The 18,907-nt window shown below is 35.8% G+C and overlaps 1 long non-coding RNA gene across 1 annotated transcript in view; it reads left to right on the top strand.

The window, feature by feature from the left end:
• Positions 1–17: 17 nt before the first annotated feature.
• Positions 18–18,907, top strand: part of LOC129526547 (uncharacterized) — a 127,784-nt gene continuing 108,894 nt past the window's right edge. The window contains exon 1 of the long non-coding RNA XR_008671222.2: positions 18–170. This is a non-coding gene — a long non-coding RNA (uncharacterized lncRNA). The remainder of the gene's footprint in view (positions 171–18,907) is intronic.

Raw genomic sequence — 18,907 nt, 5'->3', positions numbered from 1 at the left:
AGCACGTTACACCAATCAGTTGCAGCTGTGACATTGCGCCGAGGCTCTGAAGTGGGTAATTGCAGACCAAAGCTAGGCTAGAATGCTGTGTTTGGGGTGGTCATTAGAGTCGTGGTCTCTTTAGCGTTATGAAGCCTACCTTGACTCCTAGATGTTCATTGTGAATCTTGGTAAGAGGAGACATAGTTAAATTTTGTAGTTTGAGTCCGAAAAGTAAAAGTTGACATTTTAACATGGCGGTGTGGAGTGGGTCTGGAGGAAGCTTGCTGGTCAGGGATGGAGTGGTGCCCACACATGTTTCTAAACATTGGAAAACTCACACGGAATTATCATGATTGGATAGAACATTTTCATCTCTTCAAGTTTGTTGTTGCTGTTGTTGTTGTTGTTTTGGAGACAGAGTCTCACTCTGTCGCCCAGACTGGAGTGCAGTGGCACTACCTCGGCTCACTGCAACCTCCGCCTCCCAGGTTCAAGCGGTTCTCCTGCCTCAGCCTCCTGAGTAACTGGGACTACAGTTGATATTCTCTGTTGTAACTGTAGAGACGCTTAACCCTAAAATTGTTTCAAAGAAATGAAACACTGTCAATATAATTCCAACAGGAATTTAACCTGGATAAATAATATCATGCAACCACAATCTTTGAAATTAGGACATAAAACCGAATTCAAATTTTACAAATTATTTATCATAATAGCTTTATTATAACGATGTTTGTGGGGTTTTGTAATCTTTTAGTCAGACTCCGATATTTTTAAAAAGTGTTATCCAATTAAAGTATTACAATAATTTTAGTGTTAAGCTTTATTCAAAAACACTTTAAGAAATCAACATCAGCTTAGAGATAAGGAAGGTGGGATTTAAAACTCATAATTCTGTTAATAGTCTAATGCATTTACAGTAGAGAAAGCAAAGGTGGAAACTTGCACAATGTGTATTCTTTAGTTTTAGGGTAGACTAAAAGGGAAGGACTAATGCATCAAGGAACTAGGTTAAGGACGATGGGGATAAAAACTCCTTTGACCTGTCCCTAGGGAGTCTCTTAATTAGGCTTTCATTTCCAAAGACAAATGGGATCACCAGGCTTGACAGAATCTTGGGAAATCTTTTCTGTTCCCTTGTTGGCAGCAAGATATACAACTGACATTCCAGCCTATTTCTACAGGCAGAAAAATACCTCACAATGTCCAGTCTCAAATTGAGCAACCTTCTTATTCAAGCATTGTAATGGGGTAACTGTAAGTTTTTGTTTTGTACCAAATTAGCAATCAGTTTCAGATCATTTGTTTTCATTGAGGTGTTTCATATTTTTTCAAATATGGAGAACACTGATACGCAACACATTTGGGAATATGCTTTGTATATTTAAAAAATGTTGTCTTTAACAAGGTGCTGCTATTCCTTTCTTTGCCATCATTGATTTTGAATTTTCAAGTTTTACTTGTTCTTTTGAGCCTCTAATGTAGAATTAACTGGTGGCCATTTGATCGGTGTATTGCTTCTCTATGTAATTCTGTGATTTGATATCCAGACCTGCACTTGTATCTTAGTATTCTTTACTTAGGTACAGGTTGAGCATTCCTAATCTGAAAATTCAAAATCCAAAATGATCCAAAATTTGAAACTTTTTGAGTGCCAATACCGCAAGTGGAAAATTTCACACCTGATCCGACATAACAGGTCACAGTTAAAATGTAGTCAAAACTTTGTTTCATGCACAGAATTATTTAAAACATTATATAAAATTACCTTCAAGTTATGTGTATAAAGTATACATGAAACATAAATGAATTTTGTGTTTAGATTTGGGTCCCATCCCCAAGATAGCTTATTATATGTATGCAAATATTCCAAAATCTAAAAAAAAATCCGAAATCTGAGACACTTCTGGTCCCAAGTAGTTCAGATAAGGGATACTCAACCAGTAGTACTTAAAATTTGTTAACTCTTTTGTGCATTCTTTGTTCTTTCTAAGGACCTTTCTTACTCCTTCTTGATGCCTATTACCTTCATTTTGGAAATTTTTCTCATTTTCTTGTTTTATAATAGAAAATTCTATTTTAAATAGAAGAGTTTGTAGCCTGAAAAGATTTGGATTCCTTTGGGCTAACTCAAAATAGAAATTTGTAGATATTGTATGTGTGTATGTATGCATAACAAAAGTATAATATGCTCTATGAAATTTAGAAAGGGAATAAAGGGAATAATTTGCTCTTTATGGAAAACTAATTACAGTTTATAAAGTGGGTTGCTGAAAAATCTGCTGCCTGGCAGAAATGATTCAAAGTGTTGGTGTTCGCGTTAGCAACAGAGTTAGAAATACTGTCCTGCAGGCTTATGCCAAGAATCAACTGGGAGGATAGAGGCTATAAATGAAATCTAGGCTATTTACCTTATCAACAAAAATGTCTTTTATGATGAGCTTTAGTGGCATAACTCTATTAAATAACCCAGTTCCCAGCAAAATACCTGAGGTATTAGAAGGGCTCAACTGATGTTTGTTGCATATATGATAATACAGATTTTATTTCAATGCAGAAAAGGTAAAATAAATGGTATTTGTCGTCCCTGTCTCCCCATCACCTGCTGCATAAGTCCAAGTTCTTTAGAATGACATTAAGGCTCTTATGATGTGGCCTTTGCCTAAATTTCCAGCCTCATTTTCTGCCACAAACCATCTGGTGCTTAATGCTTCTGAAACTGCTTTTATGTCTTCAACACTTTACTATTTCTTGCCTCCATGCTTTGATTTTTACCCAGTGCCTGTTGTCTGTTTGAGAAACTCCTTTTCCATTTTCAAACTCCAGTTAGAAAATCTTTGGGGAATCCCCCCTCATAAAGAGCTTATTTTCTCCTCTGCTAAACTACTCCTACAACTTGTATATACTTCTATTATTGTAGTTATCACAGTGATACTTGAATTTATTTGACTATATCTGTCTCCTTATTGAACTATAAGCATTTATATGTTGGTGTACATAAGGCTTAGCATAGTTTCTGGCACAGAGTTAATTGCTCAGTATATGCCTGTTGAGCTGAAATTATTTGCCTTCATAAGTGAACAGATTTATAAAATGGAAAAAAGTAAACAAGTGCCTATTGTTGAAGGAAAATTGTAACATATAGACTGCTATAAACAATTTATTTTAAATAACGAAACAAGTCTGTTTATTCTCTTTTGTGGCAGCAAATTCAAAGTGTTCTAAGTTTTCTTAAGGGAGTAAATATAGCTAGCCTTCGTAACCATTCTCAGTAATTTTACACATACAAATTAATTGTACCTACTATATACCAGGCACTCTAATTGACACTGAGCTACAAAGATGAATCAGACAAGGACTGTTCCTCAAAGAGCTCCCGTTCTAGTGGGATAGGTAGATGTATAAACAAACAACTTCATATAATGTGACAATGGCCATATTAGAGGTATGTATAAAGTAATGCAGCCAATTAGTTCCTTTGGGGAGGGGGTTGGGTCCAGAATCAGGAAAAGCTATAAACACTTAAAGTAAAATATGAATTGATATTGATAAAAATATGAATTTGATATCAAAATATGAATTGATAAATAAGAATTCTCAAGGAATTTATAGAAAACATGAACAGCAACTTGAACATGCTTAATATGTTTAGGGAGGATACATTAAATAGAGAAGTATGGCTAAGCAAGCATTTCCTAAAGTGTATTTTATGGAGTGCTAGTCTATAAGGTGCTAATTTTAACAAAACAGTTCATGATCAAGTAAATTGGGATAATAATTGGCAAATTGTATTGCCATTTCATGCAATGGCTCACAACATTACTTCCTATTAGCAAGGAGTTTAGCAGTGCAGTCAAGCCCAAGGACATAACTAAACCAATCTCAAACTCCCATTTTTGAAGATTTACTTACTGGTGTAAATAAATCTCATACCAATTTCTGTATCAGTTGAGGTTTAATCAGGAAACAGAAGCCATACATGTTATCTGAACAGAGAACGTTTACTATAAACATTGTTAATTATGGTAAGTGGTTAATTAACTGAAAAGGTAATAAGAAAACAAAGTATCACAGAGGTAGTACATTCAGGAAGCAGCTAATCTTTAGGGCTGGGGGAAACAAAAGAAAGAGGAATTATTAAAATTGTGGAATTTAGAACAGCCCTGTGGAGTCCCTCAGAGAAGAGAGTGTTGCTCTGCTAGAGATGGTTGGGCACCATAAGAGATGATTTGGGAAATATTGAACACTGCAAATGAGCATCTAAGCACTGAAGGACATTATTCAGTCTGAGGTACCTGTAATTGAAATCGTAAAAGGAGACTAGAGAGAGAATAGGGCGAAGAGATATTTCAAGAGATGATGACGCTAGTTTCCAAAAATAGTGAAGGACATCAAACCACAGATCCAAGAAGTTTGGAGAACCTCAATATTAGTTACATACTACTGTCCAACAAATCACCTCAAAATTTAGTGGCTTAAAACAACATTTCTTATCTCGTAGTTTCTGTGGGTCAGAAATTCAGGAGTGGCTTTGCTTGGTGTTCTATCACCCACTCTGAAAAAAAAACCAGCAAGACGTAAGCCACACCTTTTAGGACCTAGTCTCTCAAGTTACACATTGTTGGAATTTATTTGTTGGAAGCAAGTAATTGTGTCTGGCTGACACTCAAGGGAAGGGAAGTTAGACTTCACATCTCCATTTCAGAAATGAAAGAGAAATAAAGATTTTTAAAAGAAAACAAAACTAATATAATTTATTGCCAGTAGAACTGCCCTATAAGAAATGTTAAAGGAAGTTCTTCAGGCAAAAGGGGTGTGATACGAGGAAGAAACCTGTATCTATATGGTGAAACAAAAATCTGAAGAAATGGTTATGATAAAGTGACACATGAGATATTTATTTTTATTTTTATTTGCCATCAAGATAATTCACTGTCTAAAGCAAATATAGTGACAAATTATTGTGGATTTATAGAATATATAAAGAAATGTATGACACCGTAGCACACAAATTGGGAGGGAGGAATTGTAAGTACACAGTTGTAAGGTTTCTACAATATAGCAATATAATATTAATTGAAGGTAGTCTAATAAAGATATATATTGTAAGACCTAGAATAACTAAAAATATTTTAAGAGGTATAAGTTATAAATTAATAATGGAGAATCATAAAGAATAGTTTATTGAAAAAGTCATGAAAAGAAAGAGAAACAGAAGAAGAGATGGAACAAATAGAAAAAGAAGTAGATTTTAATCCAGCCATATCAGTAGTTATATTAAATGTAAATGACCTAAACAGAGATTGCACATTGCATTAAAATTAAGATTATGCTGACTAAAGGAAACCCACTTTAAATATAAAGACAGAGGTTAGTTAAAAGTACTATAAAAAGATGGAAAAAGATATGCTATGCAAACATCAGTAACAATAAAGCTGTAAACATTTTAATATTAGACAATATAGTTGCTGGAAGAGCATGATGTAATCTTAGAGAGTTAATTCCCCAAAGGAGACTTAATACTAAATGTGCATTAACAACAGATCTTCAAAATACTTGAAACAAAAACTGATAGAACTGAAAGAGGAGAAATAATCTACATATATACTTGGAGACTTTAACACGCCTCTGTCGGTAATTGGTAGAAACAGTAGAAATACAGTGTGTGAATTACTAATTTTAGTGGACTAAACCAACTAAAAGAAAATAAATTCAAGGGGAAAAGGCACTTTTAAAATTTCTTTTCTCATTTTATTATAGTTATTATATATAGTTATTATATAGAAATACTTCTATAGTAGAAGTTCAATTTGAATCTTAATTGTGTCTTCCATTTCTCACCTCATTATTATGTTTTCTCATATTTTCTTGAACATATACAGCATATTTATATTAGGTATTTTAATATCTTTCTTTGTTAGTTACATTTTCTCTTTTTTCTGGATCTATGTCTATTGAATGTTTTTCTTACACCTTCACACATGCTTAGCCTTCCCCATATATCAATATTCCCCTACCAAAATGGTAAATTTGTTACAATTGATCAACCTACATTGATATATCATGATCACCCAAAGCCCATTTTTACATTAGGGTTCACTCTTGGCATTGTACATTCTATGAATTTGGACAAATGTATAATGATATTCGTCTACTGTTATACTATCATAAAGACGATTTTCACTGCCCTGAAAATCCTCTGTGCTCTGCCTATTCATTTCTCCCTCTTTCCCATATGGAGCTTTAAAAAAAAAAGTTTTGCTGTCAGGAGTACATGTGCAGGTTTGTTATATAGGTAAACCTGTTTCATGGGGGTTTACTGTACAGATTATTTCATCACCCAGGTATTAAGCCTAATACCTATATCGTTCTTTTTTTTTTTTTTTTTTTTTTTTTTGAGGCGGAGTCTCGCTCTGTCGCCCAGGCTGGAGTGCAGTGGCGCGATCTCGGCTCACTGCAAGCTCCACCTCCCGGGTTCCCGCCATTCTCCTGCCTCAGCCTCCCGAGTAGCTGGGACTACATGCGCCCGCCACCACGCCCGGCTAATTTTTAGTATTTTTAGTAGAGACGGGGTTTCACCGTGTTAGCCAGGATGGTCTCGATCTCCTGACCTCGTGATCCACCCGCCTCGGCCTCCCAAAGTGCTGGGATTACAGGCGTGAGCCACCGCGCCCGGCCCCTATTATCGTTCTTAATCCTCTCCCTCCTCTCACCCTCCTCCCTCCAGCAGACCCTGGTGTCTGTTGTTTCCCTCTATGTGTCCATGTGTTCTCATCATTTAGTTCCCACTTGTAAGTGAGAACATGTGGTATTTGATTTTCTGTTCCTGCATTGGTTTGCTAAGGATAATGCCCTCCAGCTCCATCCATGTTCCTGCAAAGGACATGATCTTGTTCTTTTTATGACTGCATAGTACTCCATGGTGTATATGTACCACATTTTCTTTATCAAGTCTACCATTTATGGCTATTTAGGTTAATTCCACATCTTTGCTATTGTGAATAGTACTGCAGTGAACATAAGCATGCATGTGTCTTTATGACAGGACAATATATATATTCCCTTGGATATATACCCAGTAATGGGATTGCTAGGTAGAACAGCAGTTCTGTTTTTAGGTCTTCAAGGAATTGCCACACCGTTTTCCACAATGGTTGAACTAATTTACTCTCCTAACAACAGTGTATAAGCAAGCATTCTTTTTTCTCTACAATCTCATCAGCACCTGTTATTTTTTGACGTTTTAGTAGTAGTCATTCTGACTTGTGTGAGATGGTATCTCATTGTGGTTTTGATTTGCATTTCTCTAATCGGTGATGTTGAGCTTTTATTCATAAGCTTGTTAGCCACATGTACGTCTTTTTTTGCAAAGTGTCTGTTCATGTCCTTTGCCCACTTTTTAATGGGTTGTTTTCTTGTAAATTTGTTTAAGTTCCTTATAGATGCTGGATATTAGACCTTTGCCAGATGCATAGTTTTAAAAAAATTTTCTCCCATTCTGTAGATTGTCTGTTCACTCTGTTGATAGTTTCCTTTGCTGTGCAGAAGCTTAGTTTAGATAGATCCCATTTGTCGATTTTTGCATTTGCTGCAATCGCTTTTGGCATTTTTGTCATGGAATGTTTGTCCATTCCTATGTCCAGAATGGTATTGCCTAGGTTTTCTTCCAGGGTTTTTATAGTTTTTGGGTCTTACATTTAAGTCTTTAATCCATCTTGAGTTGATTCTTCTACCATATGGAGCTTTTTAAAATTAAATTTGCTCAGTATGAGACAAACTTTTAAAATAGGAAGATGAAGTCTTTTTTTTTAATTTCTGGGAAATTGTTAGTTTTTCTTGCTTAAGATATGCCTTCTGATCATTCTCTCTGTTCTTTCTTTCTGAAAAGATTTATCCTAAATGTCTTATAATATTTCTTTTATATTTCACGTCTTTTTATTTGTTGGTGCTGGGAGCTTTCCTCAGTTCCATTTTCTGGCTCACTAATTTGTTTTACATCTGTATTTAGTTTTCTATTTAGCCCATCTTTTGAGTTTTTTAAAATTTCAAATAGAGTTTTATTTGTAGGATGTCTAATTGGTTATTTTTCTTATCATTCCTGTTTTATTGTATTCTATTTTTGCCTGCTTGTCAATTTCCTCCTTTGTGTCTTTCTGAAGATATTAAAATTATTCATTTAAAAATTCTTTTCACTCTGTTACCTTTAGCCTGGAGTAAATTCTTCTGTTTACTAAATGTACTTGTTTTTTCGTGATATTGGTCTTCTGTTTTTTTTAACTGGACTTTTTGTATGTTTGATTGCTGATACACTTTGATTTTACTGGGTTATTTATTTATTTTTAGAGACAGGGTCTTGCTCTACAACCCAGGCCGGATTTCAGTGATGCATCCATAGCTCATTGTAACCTCAAACTCCTGAGTTTAAGTGATCCTCCTGCCTCAGACCCTAAGCACCTGGGACTACAGGCATGTGCCACCATGCCAGGCTAATTTTTTTTTTTTTTTGTAGAGACTGTGTCTTTCCTACGTTGCTCAGGCTGCTCTTGAACTGTACCCTCTGAAAGTACTGGGATTACAGGCATGATCCATAGGACCCAGCCCTAGATCTTCTATTTTTGATTGTGAAATAACCTCTGATTGTGAAGACACCTGCTTTAAGAGCTTTTTTCCTATAAGAATTGTGAAAACTCAGTTGTCTCTCAGGGAATTTAGCCCCATCTTGCATGAGAAGAAGGTGGAGGTATATTGTCAGACTTTGGACATGTGGACTTCTTCCAGTATTGGAGATTTAGTTTCAGCTTCTCTTATAGTTAGATGCTGGTATATGACTGAGTTTTGACCAATGAAATGTGAGCAGAAGTGATGTGCACCTTTTCCAGACTTGGCTCCTAAAACCTGCTGCGTGGTTCTCTGTGTTCTATCTCTTCCCTGTCTGCTGACAAGATGTAGAGAATCCAGGACAGGATTTTGAGGTGTAAGGAATGCCACAGCCACAAGTTTAGGAGTTTCCGTTCTAGGATCCACAGACCCCCTAAACAATTTACAGATAGAAATCAGGGAGTTCATAAACTTGATTATGGAAGAAAAATCACATATTTATTTTCACTATCTTTTATCTGAAATTTAGCATTATCTTCAGTCATGATTGAAGGCAAAAAAACCTACCAAATTAGTACCTGTGACTTTGATATCAACAGAATTCACAGATTTTTCTTTAATCACAGGATAGTTGTAGATCATTTGCATTCATGACTTCTTTGAAATTATTATAATTACTAGATTCATTTCTGGATTTTATTTCAATACCTTAGTAAAGAAGCATCTATTGCTATTTTGTTATTTTGATAACTGTATTTCAATATGATTGTTTTCATTTGTAATTCTAAGTGTTTTATTTATTATAATCTTATATATCTTATTTGTAATCTTATTTGTTGTCTGCATTTTACTTATACTTTTAAAAAAAATCATTCTGAGAACAAGTCCAAAGCATTCACCAGACTCCCAAGGGGCCCATAGCACTCAGGTTGACCTGTGATGTGAACAAAAAATAAATCTTTGTTGGTTGAGCATCTGAAATATTAGGGTTGTTTGTTATAGCAGTTAATGGTGAATAATACCGTCTAACTGTAGTGGATTGAATTATGGCCCCTAAAAGAGATGTGTACCCAGAACTCAGAATGTGACCTTATTTTAAATAAGGGTCTTTGTAGATCTAATTGAGGTAAAGATCTCAAGATGAGATCATTCTAGATTAGGGCAAGTCTTAATGCAATGACAAGTATCTTTATAAGAAACAGAAAAGAAGGAGACAGCGAGAGAGAAGGTCCTGTGAGCATGGAAGCAGAGGTTGAAGATATGCAGCGACAAACCAAGGAATGCCAAGGATTGACAATGGCTTAGGAAAAAGGCGTGGAACGGTTTCTCTTTCATAATCTCCAGAAGGAACCAACCCTGCTGATAACTTGACTTTGCACTTCTTTCCTCCACAACTGTGAGATAATAAATGTATGTTGTTTTAAGCTACCAGTTTGTGATAACTTGTTACAGCAGACCTAGGAAACTAATACACTAACCGTTTTTTTCAACATAGCATCTCAGTATCATTCTTCTATACATAAGTATCTACCTTTGGTTTATCTATTCTGTTTATTTTTCCTGTCTCTTCTTTTGCTAATTCTAACACTTAATAGCAGTATGGTTTTAAGTAAGTTAGATCAGAGCTCCTCAACCCCTGGGTTGTGAACAAGTACTGGTCTGTGACCTGTTAGGAACCGGGCCGCAGAGAAGAGGGTGAGCGGTGGGCGAGTGAGCATTGCCCCCTGAGCTTCACCTCCTGTCAGATCAGCAGCGTTCACTACTTATAGGAGTGTGAATCCTATTGTGAACCATGCATGTGAGGGATCTAGGTTGTGCTCTCCTTACGAGAATCTAATACTCAATGATCCAAGGTGGAACAGTTTCATCCTGAAACCATATCCTACTTCCCTCATCCCCTGACAACCCCAGGCCATGGAAAAACTGTCTTCCATAAAACTGGTCCCTGGTGCCAAAAAGGTTAGGGACTGCTCAGTTAGATAACCTCTCTGTGCCTGTTTCCTTATCTGTAAAATGGGAATAACTATAGTCCGAATTTATATGATTGTGTAAGGAGTAAATTTTTTTAATGCATGTGAAGTGCTTAGAGATCATGGCACTTAGTAAGCACTCAGTGTTAGTTATTGTTACTTTTTACATTTTATTTTTTTTATATATTTTTATTTTTTATTTTATTTTACGTTTCAGGATACATGTGTGGAATGTGCAGGTTTGTTACATAGGTATACATGTGCCATGGTGGTTTACTGCACCTATCAACCCATCATCTAGGTTTTAAGCCCTGCATGCATTAGGTATTTGTCCTAATGCTCTCCCCCTTGCCCTCCACTCCCTGTGTTGTTTCCCTCCCTGTGTCCATGTATTCTCATTGTTCAACTCCCATTTATGAGTGAGAACATGCTGTGTTTGATTTTCTGTTCCTGTGTTAGATTGCTGAGAATGATGGCTTCCAGCTTCATCCATGTCCCCACAAAGGACATGATCTCATTCTTTTTTATGGTTGCATAGTATTCCATGGTGTATATGTGCCACATTTTCTTTATCCAACTGTTACTTTTAAATTATGGTGTTTTTCAGCATACAACATTAAACGCTTTGCACAAAAGTCACCAATAAAAGCTATGACTTTTTGTTTCCTTTCTGGAGAACTTAAGATATATGTGACTAATCATAATTAAGGTTAGGGAAAGAATTTTCTGTTAGAAGAGTAAAATATGTTGGTAATTAGACCAGCAATCACAAGTTAATGTGGCAGGGAGCAGCAATTGAAGTCATATCTGATGAGGGTTGCTTTATGGGATTAGTAATCTTTCTAGGTAGATAAAGAAAGGAGTTGTACAGGTTAAGCATGGTATGTATTTTCAGAGCAAAAGATACCTGGAGTCAAGCAAAATAGCAGCAGAAACTGATAATGAATTAATCACAGAGTTCACCAGGTAGAATGTGTTGAATGATGTTCAGCTTTCAAGGCAAAGGCCATCCTGGAAAAATCTTGCCTGGAATATTAAGAATGGTGGAGCATATGTAAAGGGAGTGTGCTCATTATAGAATGTGGTTAGTGTGACAGTGGTAAGGCTGGGGTGAGGGTAGGCTTGCTATATCAGCAAAAGAACATAGGGCAAAGTCACCCCCCTAAATCCTGGAGCTACAACTTGTTTCTGTGATCATGCTAGTCCTAGTGATAAACAAAAGTCACCTGACAGGTCCTTCAAATGCATACCAAATCACTGTGGTAATCCTGGGGAATAATAACAATAAAGTAACATTTATTAAGCACCAACCATGTGCCTAGTTTATTCAGCCCTAACCCTGTCTGTGCATGATCTAATACATGTAAATGACCATATGGAGGAGAGGTCCTGCTTTCAGGTAGTAAAAGTGATATTTTCTCTGCCCTGCCGTTTTCTCTCCTGAAGCCATTGCCCAAGGATTTAGATATGACAGAGAATATACAGAAGGCATTTGAGTTCCCATGAATAGTTTGATATGAGAACTCTATGTTGCCAACATGGTACTTTACCCTTGTCTAGATGTTACTATAGAAGTTGCCCCCTTTGCCTACATTCAGGAACAGGCTCAGTTTCAGACCTGGTAGTTCTCTTCCTATTGATTTTTCCTAGCCAGTAACTTTCTGGTACAGGTAAATGTCACCTTAATACAGTCCCCATTTGCCACAAGTCGTACTATAAAACAACACAGTACATAATGGGTATCTTTACTCCTACTAGGTACATTTTCATGTCCTTTTTTTCCTCCTAAATATAGCCTCAAAACTCAACGTGCTTTATCTTTCACCCACCAGACCCGTGATTGTCTCTCATTCCTGCAACTCCTAATGGTGCACATCAGTGAGGGCAGAGCACTGGCACCAAGGGACTGACTAGCAGTTCATTAAGAGGGTAGATTGATTTTCCTCTAAATGTGTATGTTATCTTTGATTTACCTTTGCATATTTGAATCTGCAGATTACTTAAGTATGTACATTTTAATTTTCACATTTTTATGCACATCCTTTTTATGGTATAAAAAATTCATGTTTTAAAAGATGAATTTGAGAAAATCTTATGTGGATATGACATTCAAATTTTTAAAAATACTTATTTTCAAGTTCACTGGCTTAACCATTCTATGATTTTTTTTTTTTTTTTGTCTCAGGCCATCGTTTGTTAGTAAAATACATTAGCTTCTATCTACTGGTAATGCCGTTAATAAACCGTGGATGTCATACATTTAGTTTCTCAGCTTAGCCCAGACAAGCATAGCCTGTGGCATTTTTGAAATAACTGCTGGTGCCATTCCAACCCGATCTTCAGGCATCCTCCTATACACTCATTATCTCAAAATATATTTGCAAGTGTAGCTTGACTGAACTACTTGTGCCTGCCTGCTTGCTTGCTCTCTCTCTCTCTCTCTCTTTCTCTCTTTCATTTTTACTATCTTTGGGGCTTTCTTTCTGCTGTGCCCTGAAGTCTTGAATGTTCTACTTTTTTCCAATCCAAGACTTCAGTCTTTTTAAAGGTTATCTCAAGGTCCATATATGACAAGAAACTAATTCTTACAGGCCTTTGCAATGTACCAAATAACTTATTATTTATATTGTCTGTTTTGTCATGTCAGATTGCTATATCTATAATATAGCAGTTGTATAGATTATATAGCAATTATATAGAACAAGACAGAATATAAATGAATATAATGCATTTCATGCTCTACTTTACGTTTGACTTGTTTCCTTTCTAAATACTTCACATTTGAAAGTCTTCTAAAAGACAGTGGTGTTTAAGGACTTTAGAATTAGAGTCCTGGCTCTTGCATTAACTTCCCATGTGACTTTAGGAAGTTTACCTAGCCTCTTTAAGGGGCGGTTTCCCCATTATTTGGGTTGGAGCAATAAGACCTGCCTCACGGGGTTGTTTTAAGGATTCAATGAGATGTGTGTATAATGGCAGGCAATTAAGTAAATAAATAATTGTTATTATTATTTCTCTAAAAGATTGTAGGCTTATAAGATCAGGGATCATATCATTTTTTTCAGTTGTTCTTTTTCCATGGTGATTAGCCCAGTGTTACAGAAAAAAAATAACTTGTATAATAGACAGGTATTGAGTAAGGACAAACAGTTTTCATGGCTTTCTATATTCAGTTTTTAAAGACAGATTTATTTCTAATTGCTTATCTTTTTAGTGCTCCCCTTGTCTCAATTGTTTATTTTTAATAAAAATTTTATATATCCATTTATCTCACTTTTATCCAGCCATCTTTTCCCCTTCCCAACCCAGACTTCTATACTCCATAATGCATTTGCTGGTCAGTTTCTTCCCTGGTTTGTGTGGGAATAATTTTACGTCATAGCATTGTGAATATGAAAATTAGATAACATAAAAAACTTCTCCGCATAGTGATTGGCACATATAATAAGCCTACTATTTTTATCCCTTTTTTCAAGACATTTGATTATTTTCCTTTCTTTGATCCACATTTATTTATTTATTTATTTGAGAAAGAGTCTTGCTCTGTTGCCCAGGCTGGAGTGCAGTGGCATATTCTCAGCTCACTGTAACTTCTCCCTCCCAGGTTCAAGTGACTCCTGCCTCAACCTTCCCAAGTAGATGGGATTATAGGCACCTGCCACCACGCCTAATTTTTGCATTTTTAGTAGAGAGGGGGTTTTCACCATGTTGGCCAGGCTGGTCTCAAACTCCTGACCTCAAGTGATCCCCCCGCCTCAGCCTCCCAAAGAGCTGGGATTACAGGCATGAGCCACCGCACCCAGCTGTTTTTTAATTTTTATTTTTTGAGATAGAGTCTTGCTGTGTCACCCAGGCTGGAGTGCAGTAGCATGATCTCAGCTCACTACAATTTCTGCCTCCCAGCTTCAAGTGTTTCTGGAGCCTCAGCCTCCCAAGTAGCTGGGATTACGGTACACGACCCCACGCCTGGCTAATTTTTATAATTTTAGTAGAGATGGGGTTTCACCATGTTGGCCAGGCTGGTCTCGAACTCCTGAGCTCAAGTGATCTGCTCACCTCAGCCTCCCAAAGTGCTGGGATTACAGGTGTGAGCCACCGTGCCTGGCCTCGATCCTCATTTATATTCCCATTCTTACTCTTCTATTTTCAGCCATCTATTATTTTAAAAAGAAAGAAAATAAAATAAAAGTATACTCAGTAAGTCATGCTCCTTCTGCCAATTGTTCTCCCCTTTCATTTTTAATAGTCTCTAAGTATAGATTCTACAACAACCTTCAAGATCAGAAAGTGTCTTTTTGTATACCTCTTGGTTAACTAGCGGAAGTTCTTCTGAATATTCTATATACATGTATTTAAGGGAAGGCTAAACTTACTTCCTGCGTCAGTAAGTTGGCTCACCACTCCTAGTTGTTGAGGTGATTATCTTCTTTTTTCTCAATCATGTCATTATCTTTACTGAGTTACTCTGCCAAGTAAATAATGAGTTCTCCGTTAAGTTGGTTGCTATCATTATTATTACCATATTCATCTATAGTTCTAATGTTCAGATTTTACAGTTTCTTAAAATTCTTCAATGCTTAAATTTACTATTTATAATTCTATTTTAAAATAATAAAATCATAGTACTTATTATAGTTTAAGCATTGTATTTTATTATGTCATAAATCATGCAGAAGAGTGCATGCACAGGAAAGCCACAAAAACAATGGGAAAACAATATATGGAGAAAGATTTAAGAAAAAAATATTATTTTGAAAAGAGAATGATATAAATATTGATGATATTCTTTAAATATATTTTTATACCAAGATAGCACTAGATGTTTTCTTTACTGGGTAACATAATGAGAAGAGATAATGCAAACTGTGATTTGAGGGCTCCTGTCTTTAAGAGAAATGGAAGGAAAATTTTCTATAGATTTTTAAGGGAGGCAAAAATAAAATTATTCTCATTGGCGATAAGATTGGCTACATAAAATAAAAACTTGTCTGATTCTGTGGTTGATTCTACTATTTGCTAAATGTAATCTTGTAATTTAAGAAAATATTCTGAAATAAAAAAACTTTTTAGCATAATTATATCCACAATATCTTTCTATTTATGCATGTTTAAAAACTAGAAATATGCAGTTATTCAAATGATATGTGAACAAAGTGGGAAAATGCTTGTTATACTGTCAAAAGAAAAAGATAAATAATAAACTATACATAGACTGTTAACTAAAATATAGTAAGAGTGCATTAAAAAGACTGAAGAAATTCACCAAAGTATTGTTGGTTTAGAATGAACTTTTTCTTTATGTTTCCCCATATTTTAACTTTCCATAATGACTATGAATTGCTTGAATAATCAAGGAAATGGAAAACAATCAATGGGCAAATATTAGCTGCACGACAACTTATTAGTTGTTCAAATCCATTGCGATAGAGTATGTAAAAAAAGCATGTTGTAAACTATAAACTGAAATAGGTAAATTTTTGTTATTATCAATAACTGAAGGGTAATACAGTTTATATTTTGAACTTTTTTAACGGGAGCTCTCTTTTCAGTCAATTTAATCTCATTTATTTTTGTTAATACAAATGGGTTTCCAAAACACTTGGAAAATCTCCCTGAAGAAAATAAACTGTACTATCTGCTTTGTTATTGTTTTCCCTCTCAGCTGGCTTTACCTCCTATCCTTACACCCAAACAGCAGCATCATCTCCCTCACAAAGAAAAAAGGCAAAACTATTGAGATTTCAAGTATAGTTTTACAGCAACTTTCTTGAAAAGGTAAGTTAGTTAAATCATGGGCAAAGAAAATACTAAAATTTATACGAACAAATGTGTGCCTATTAAGCAACACATTAACTGCAAGCAATTTCATATGTAAATTACGTTTAATTTGAATGCAATTTTCTAAATTTTTTTAATGTGAGTAGTTCCAAAAGTTCTTTGGTGTTTAATAACATGTGCTATTATTAAGACAGTTGTTAAAGTGCAGATGTTTTGTTCAGTGCCTGACCGTTTCAGTACACTGTCTAAGAGAATGTTGTTACTTAGAACTGAAGCCAACTATCTTGGGCCTTTAGGCTTTCTTTCTCCTCAACATTAATTATATGTCTGATGCTTTGGTAGGCAATGGAGATTCAACTGTGAACAAGTCAGATACAGCCCTACTCTTGGGTTGTGCAGAGTCTAGTCACACAAATATTCAAGTGTCTGGTGTGAGTCTGGCCCTGTCCTGGGAATTTTAAAGGAAAAGATACTCCATATGCTTGAAGAGCTTCTGAGTTCTTATCCTCTTGAGTGGTATTTTCCTGAGAACTTCACAGCAACTTACATTGACCCACCTACCTAGTTTTCTAAGAGAGGGGAATTGAGAACAGAGTCAGTCAGCTTCTTTTCGTTTAAAACTAGGAATCCATTTAAACTGAGGAAAATCCAGGTTTCATAAAATTGGTTAAAATAAAAGATACTAACTCTGCCATAAAGAGTTTTAGAATTGTGCTATATTCAATCATATCATTTTTGAATAAGCTGATGCCATATTGCCATATGTTCTTACAGTCATTTCAAATATGCAGACACATGGAATATGTAAATTCCAGGTAGATAAGGAACAGCATACATAAAAATCATAGTAGCTAAATCAGTGGAGGCTGTTCTTTAATTTTTATAGGTTTAATGTCCTCTAAAAGGGTCTCATTTATTCAAAAAGGGAATTTATAGGGTTTGTTGTATGGAATTTCCAAAATCTCACAATGGAAGAAGTAAATATTACTTATTACTTTAATATTAATTTTTATAATACCTTGCATTTAACATTTATATACTTTTACAAAAGTTCAGGGTAGGAGTTTATCATGAAAAGGCACTTCTGTGGACATCCTGATAAAGAATTCTACAACAGGTTTACTAATAGTACAGCTATTTCAGAAGTCATGTTGAGATGTAATTTAGAATAGAACAGTTTAGAAGACAGTAATTCATTTTTTGTGGGTTAAGAATATGGGGGAAATATCATGTAACATCAAGCTATTTGAGGGAGAGAGGGCTTGCCTTTAGCAAAATGTAAAACTCCACTTTGCATTTATTAAATCCCTATCTTTTGTCCAGGCCAATTCTCACCTTCCACCACCACCCTACCTATGTGTTTCCCCTGATCTTTTTCCTGTACGATAGAGAATTTTGTTAAAATAGTATTCTTGGAGAAAGTCATACCACCATATGTACCCTGGCCTACTACAAAAATCAATCTCTCCTATTCCAACTGAATTCTCGTTGCTGCTAGGCTATCTTGATATTGATCTCCCATTTATTCCCCAGCACACTTCCCTTCGCTGATGCTTCAGGTCTCTCGTTGCCCACACATCTAATTCACTACTTACCCTTTCCATTCTCAGCAGATAATAACCATCCTACTTTACTGAGAAATTCACAGATAACTAGTGTGTGCTTTCTCATTTCTGTTATCTCTACCTTAAAGCAGCAAATGTTTATTGAGTGTCAACCATATCCTAGGCAATGGTATGTCAATAGTGATTGATTTTTGTATCCATCACACCCAGAACAGTTCCTGGCACATAGTAGGTGTTCAATAAATGTTAAAATGAAAGTACCTATGAATGAAAAAATAGATCTGGTGGCTGAGATGCTTTAGCTAGAGGAGAGGGTAAGTAAGGAAACCCACAATAGGTATTGTGACGTCCTCAGATGCTCTTTCATGGTAAAGTAGGATTGTTGCTCTCTCAAAGGAAGAAGTGTTTTTTATTCCCAAGACTAAACTCATACCATCCCTTTGTGCTTCCTCTTTGAACTTGATTTGTATCTCCCAAAGGAGGACATCTTCACTCTACCTGAACACATATACTCATATGCTCACACACTATCCACCACCAGCTTCAACAACTGAAACTCTACCATGCCTTGTTGACTGGAAACATCCTATTTTCATACTTCTATTTTGCATAAGTCATTTGCAGTTTCTACAGTATACTCATTTCCTTGCCATCCATATTGTCCCCCTGCATTTTTACTTCTGTTTTATTACTCCTATTTAAAATAGGTGAAATCTCACCTATTTTTTCTAAGACTCAGCTTGAGACTCACCCTTTCCACCAGGCTTTATCTGGCCCCCTCATAACTGGAAGCTTCCTTGAGAGAGCCAGCATTGTCTGTGCTATTCCTATGACATATATCGTTACCTCCTGTCTTAGTTGTTTTGTGTTGCTATAACAGAATACCGCAGACTGGGTAATTTATAAGGAAAAATTTATCTGGCTTATGGTTCTGGAGGCTGGTACTGGCATCTGCTCAGCATCTGGTGAGGGGTTGCCGTGTCATCCCATGGTGGAAGGTAGAAGGGCACAGAG

This window comes from Gorilla gorilla, chromosome 15 (genome assembly GCF_029281585.2).
Source record: "Gorilla gorilla gorilla isolate KB3781 chromosome 15, NHGRI_mGorGor1-v2.1_pri, whole genome shotgun sequence".
NCBI lineage: Eukaryota > Metazoa > Chordata > Mammalia > Primates > Hominidae > Gorilla > Gorilla gorilla.
Note: the sequence above shows the minus strand (reverse complement) of the source record. Positions and strands in the feature narration are given on the sequence as shown.